Below are 6,110 nucleotides of genomic sequence, written 5' to 3'. Positions count from 1 at the left end.
ATATTTTTACTTTTTAAAATAACTATTTCTATTTAAATATTTTAAAATCTAAATTGTTCCTGTCATTTTCAAAGCTGAATTTTTAGCATTGTTACTACAGTCAGATAATCCTTCAGAAATCATTCTAACATTCTGATTTGCTGCAAAAAAAAAAAAATGTTTATTACTATTATTTTGTTGAAAAGAGCTGAGTCAAATTTTTTCAGGTTTCTTTATTAAATAGAAAGTTCAGAAGAACAGCATTTATCTTAAATAGAAATATTTTGTCAAGTTATAAATGTCTTTATCATCACTTTTAATCAGCTTAAATAAAAGTATTAAATTTAATATTTTTTCCAAAAAAAACCTTACTTAACGTAATTATACCTTTTTATTTTAGATAAATGCTGATCTTTGGATCCTTCTATTTATCAAAGTATCCTGAAAAAAGGTACTCAATTGTTTTAAATGATTAATAGCAATAATAATAAAAAAAAATGAAGCTTTCTATACAGGAATAAATTACATTTTGAAATATATTCAAATAGAAAGCAGTTATTTTTAATAGTAAGAATATTTTAAAATGTTACTGCTTTTGCTGTATTTTAGATCAAATGAAATGCATGCTTGGCGAGCAGAAGAGAATACTATAAAAAGCATTACAAATCTTACTGTTCAAAAACTTTTGACTAGTAGTGCATATAGGCTTCAAGTAAAGTGCTGACAATTGTCCGGCACATAAATAAAAGCAGAGAAACAGAAGGAGAAGTTAAAAACAAAAACTGACTACATTTGCATTAAATGTTCATTGTAAAAAAACAAAGGTAATGATTTTCCAAGTGGATCTGGTAGGGTGCTAGTAAATCTACTGATCTGGTTTTATCGCAAAGGTCACCAATTAGTCAACTAAATTGCTTCCACCTGGACCGTGAGTCATTTCTTAGAAGTTAATTCCACACAGAGCAGTCAAAACTCCCACGTTTATGTGTGGTTAGTAAAATGATTAAGCTATGAATTGAAAAAAAAATGATTCAGTCTGGGTGTAACCAATCTTGGATCCAAATCTGGACCACAGTCCATTTGTTGGCAGAAATAAAATGCCAGAAAACCAAATCTTTTTGCACATTTCAGGAAGCGCAAAGATTTCAGTAAACTGAAGCAACTTTAACCCCAAAACAGATCTAGGTTAATTCACAGTTCAACATTTTCATACAAATCACTAAAACCGTCAACACTGAAACTTTTCACCAATTTTCAATAAACTCCCTAGGCTTAAAATAGAAATCATGTCACCCAGTGACTGAATGAAAACTTCCTCAAGAATCATTGTTGGCTTTTGCCCAAACTCAGACATTATTGAGTCGGAAATGGGTGGAATAATATGGATGATCATTGAAACCAATCAATCAGTTGATTGAAAATTCATAGAAAACCTATCAACAGTCAATGCTCCCAGATGTGTTTTTTATTTAGATCAATTGCAACTGTAACTACCTGAATCTGTGTTTTATCTAATTTTTTTTAGAAAGGAGTTTTATCATTTTAAAGGTCATGTTCACTGTCAATGCATATTTCATTATTGCTCATATCTTTCATGCAGAATTTCTAGAAAAACAATCAAATTGCTACAATGGAGCGTATCAGAACAAATGACGGATCTTATCTGCAAATAAATGTCTTTCTATGTATTTCATAGACTTGTTTTTGTGTTTGTGACTCTGAGGAATGACTTAAACTTCTTTAGTAGCTTGACTTTCTGTTACTTTTAAAAGTAATGCATTACAATACTGAGTTACTCCCTAAAAAAGTAACTAATTACGTTATTTAGTTACTTTTTATGAAAAGTAATGCGTTACGTTGCATTACTTTTTAAATCTGGGCAGGGCTTGCTTGTTTGTTTTCAGTGTTGTTTTCGTCAACGATGAGGATGACGAAATCATTTCGTTGACGCCACTTTTTTCCATGACGATAACGAGACGATGACGAGATAAAAATGGCTCGTTGATGACTAAAACATGACGAGACGTGTGTGAGTTTTCGTTGACGAGACGAGAATAGACGAAAATGTTAGTGGGTGGTCCGTCAGACGTTTAAAATGCATGACATTTCCGCTTATTGTGCATGCCAATTAAAACCGGAAAAAGTACCTGCCGCTATGGCAAGCCGTTTTAGCATTAAATACTCTTTGCTATACTAGTGTGGCAAGCCGTTTTAGCATTCCATCCTTGTTTGTCTTTTATGTTCTAAAACATTCCTTCATTATTGTAATTATTGGTGAAAATAGTTGATCCGGAAGCTCACATTGTGTTGAACTATAGATCTGCTATTTTCAGAACTTACAAGTGACACTACCCAACAGCAAAATACTTACTGACCTACATTAATTTGTTAAAAGACTACTTTTTCCCCTTTTTTTGACTAAAACTAGACTAAAACCTTTTTGACTTTTCGTCGACTAAAACTAGACTAAAACCTTCTTGACTTTTCGTCGACTAAAATTGGACTAAAACTATCACATATAGAAGTGACTAAAATTTGACTAAAACTAATAACCATTTTAGTCCAAAAGACTAAGACTAAGACTAAATCTAAGATGGTTGTCAAAAACAACACTGTTTGTTTTTAATATAAAAAGTTCTTTTTTTGGGGCAAATGTAAAAGCCTTTTCACACCAAAAGCCTCAGGCTTAGAGAAAAGTAAATTCACGACTGTAGAGTTGACCGCAGAAAAGTGAACTCTTTAGCAATAAAAAAAGGAAAACAAATGTTCTTGAGTAATTTTTGCTTATTAGTATGGATGAATTGGATCATCGAAGGTCGGCAGCAAAGACATCGGTTAATAAAATAAGTTTAAATACATAAAGGATATTTGTATTATTCAACATATTTAATTATTGCAGGTTTGCATTGAATTTCAGTTTTTATTCATTTTGAGGAATACTGTATCTGTTTTTTAGTGAGTGAGATGAATTAATGCATGTTCACATTTATTGTAGAACTAAAGTAACATCTTACTCACAATTTCTCTCAACATGGGGAGCTTTTAATCAATAAACGGGGGCAAAAGTAATGCGTTACTTATTTGAAAAAGTAACTCAGATATTTTCTTGTCAATTAAAAAGTAATGCGTTACTTGGAAAAGGTAATATTATTATGTAACTTGCGTTACTTGTAATGCGTTACCCAAAACACGGTCTCTAATATCAACCAGGGTTGCAAATGTGATTGTTCAGACCCTTACGAAAAATACTTTTATCCAAATGTGCTATTAAGTATACTTAATAAAACAAACTTGAAGTATACTTCTTTTTGGTAATGGGATAAACCATAACAAGGTGTTTTCATGATTCTAGGAAGCAACAGAAGTAGAATATGATCATAAGTCTTTGTTCTAAGAAGAACTCAGGATGTTCACCCACTAATGCATTACAATAATCTAGTCTTGAGGTCATGAATGCATGAATTAGCTTTTCACTTTCTAAATCAAGAGCATATGCACAATGCTGTTCTACCAGCACAGTTTTAGGACAGAAAATCTGAAACAGTATTATAAAGTGAAAAACATGGTTGTTGCTTTTAATATTGCTCTTATTGCTCAAGTGTTTGGTTCTGCATTTTATTTAATCAAATACATAAATGCATGCATACATATTCAAAACATTTCCATGTGTTAAATGTGTGTTCTGGTAATCAAAATGTCATTGTACACTCTTAAAAATTAAGGTGCTTCACGATGCCATAGAAGAACATTTTTTGTTTAAATGGTTCTATAAAGAACCTTTAACATCTGAAGAACCTTTCTGTTTCACAATAGGTTCTTTGTGGCAAATAAGGTTCTTCAGATTATAAAAAGGTAAGCTAGAAATGGTTCTTTAAAGAACCTTTGACTGAATGGTTCTTCGTGGAACCAAAAATGGTTCTTTTATGGCATCGCTGTGAAGAACCTTTTAAAGCACCTTTATTTTTAAGAGTGCATTGAATAGACTAATATTCAATTTTTTTCCAAGTTTCGCAAACTACTTTAGATCATAGATACTTTAGAACACATGCTAAGTGAATGAGTCAGTGAAAATATACTGCAAACTAAAACGAAAAAATCTGTGCAAGAATTCCAGCAGCAGAGCTGTAATGGGTGGATGGTGAAAAGTGGGTGTTGCATTCAGTTACATTCAGAACTCGGTTGAAAAGGAAATGATTTTCTTTGGAATAACATGCAGTGACTAATTGTGCGCAATAAACCTAAATCATGCGTTGAAAGAAAAAAATACATTGTGACATGGTGCTGGGAAACAAAAAAGAGATGGAAGAGGATTCTTTCAGTTCAGTGCGTTGCATTTATATTCTGGTACCAAATTTGAGCTTCTTATATCACCGCTGTCATCCAGCCATGTTAAGTGTTTTCTCTTTAATGCACAAGTAAACTTAACGTACAATTTGAGTGTTGCGTTCATATTCTGGGTTATTCTGCTTGTCTGTAAATGCTTGTGTGTCCTCAAATGTCACTGTTTTAGTACATTAAGCCATTTTAGGCATTTCAGAATGTCCCAAAATGGGGACTGACCGTATTTCTTTATACTAGTTCTAGTTTGCTTCATTGTGAATGTTGTAATAATGTTAATGTTAATAATTTGCTTTTCGGAAATGCCAGTTTATATCTCACAATTCTGACTTTTTTGTCTTAGAATTCTGATTTAAACTTGCAATTGCGAGTTGTAGAGTCAACATTGCATGATATAAACTCGAAATTGTGAGTTCTAAAGTCAGAACTGCAAGATAAAAACTCACAAATCTGACTTTTTTTTTGGAAATGCGAGTTTGTATCTCAAAATTCTGACATTTTTTTCCAGAAATGGGAGTTATAGGATTTGTGAGTTTGTATCTCAAAATGGAAATGCGAGTTTGTATCTCAAAATTCTGACATTTTTTATGGAAATGCAAGTCAGAAAGTCAGAATTTTGAGATACAAACTCGCATTTCCAAAAAAAAGTCAGATTTGTGAGTTTGTGTATCAAAATGGAAATGCGAGTTTGTATCTCAAAATTCGGACTTTTTTTTTCCAGAAATGTGAGTTTATATCTCACAATTCTGACTTTTTTGTCTTAGAATTCTGATTTAAACTTGCAATTGCGAGTTGTAGAGTCAACATTGCATGATATAAACTCGAAATTGTGAGTTATAAAGTCAGAACTGCAAGATAAAAACTCACAAATCTGACTTTTTTTTTTTTTTTGGAAATGCGAGTTTGTATCTCAAAATTCTGACATTTTTTTTCCAGAAATGTGAGTTATAAAAAAAAAGTCAGAATTTTGAGATACAAACTCTCATTTTTAAAAAAAAGTCTGATTTGTGAGTTTGTATCTCAAAATGGAAATGCGAGTTTGTATCTCAAAATTCTGACTTTCTGACTCGCATTTCCATAAAAAATGTCAGAATTTTGAGATACAAACTCGCATTTCCATTTTGAGATACAAACTCTCATTTAAAAAAAAAAAGTCTGATTTGTGAGTTTGTATCTCAAAATTCTGACATTTTTTATGGAAATGCGAGTCAGAAAGTCAGAATTTTGAGATACAAACTCGCATTTTAAAAAAAAGTCAGATTTGTGAGTTTGTATCTCAAAATGGAAATGTGAGTTTATATCTCACAATTCTGACTTTTTTCTCAGAATTGCATGATATAAACTTGCAATTGTGAGTTGTAGAGTCAGAACTGCGAGATAAAAACTCACAATTCTGACTTTATTTTCAGAAATGCAAGTTTGTATCTCACAATTCTTTTTTTTTTCAGAATTGCATGGTGTAAACTCGCAATTGTGAGTTATAAAGTCAGAATTGCAAGATAAAAACTCACAATTTAGACTAAAAGTCAGAATTGTGAGTTTATATCACAATTCTATGAAAAAAAAGTCTGAATTGTGAGATAAAAAGCCACAATAAATTACATTTTTTATTCAATAGAGATCCAACGTTCCATTTCTCAGAATTGGGATAGAAATTTTCAATTGTGAGTTATAAAGTCCAGTTTTGAGTGAAACAAAGACTGTTCTCAGAATTATGAGTTCATATCTCTTATTTCTCAAAATTGCAAGTATATATCACAATTTCTGAGAAATAAATTTGCAATTGTGAGTTC

This window comes from Garra rufa, chromosome 3 (assembly GCF_049309525.1).
Source record: "Garra rufa chromosome 3, GarRuf1.0, whole genome shotgun sequence".
Lineage (NCBI taxonomy): Eukaryota > Metazoa > Chordata > Actinopteri > Cypriniformes > Cyprinidae > Garra > Garra rufa.
The sequence above is the reverse complement of the archived record's forward strand: the minus strand, read 5'-3'. Positions refer to the sequence as shown.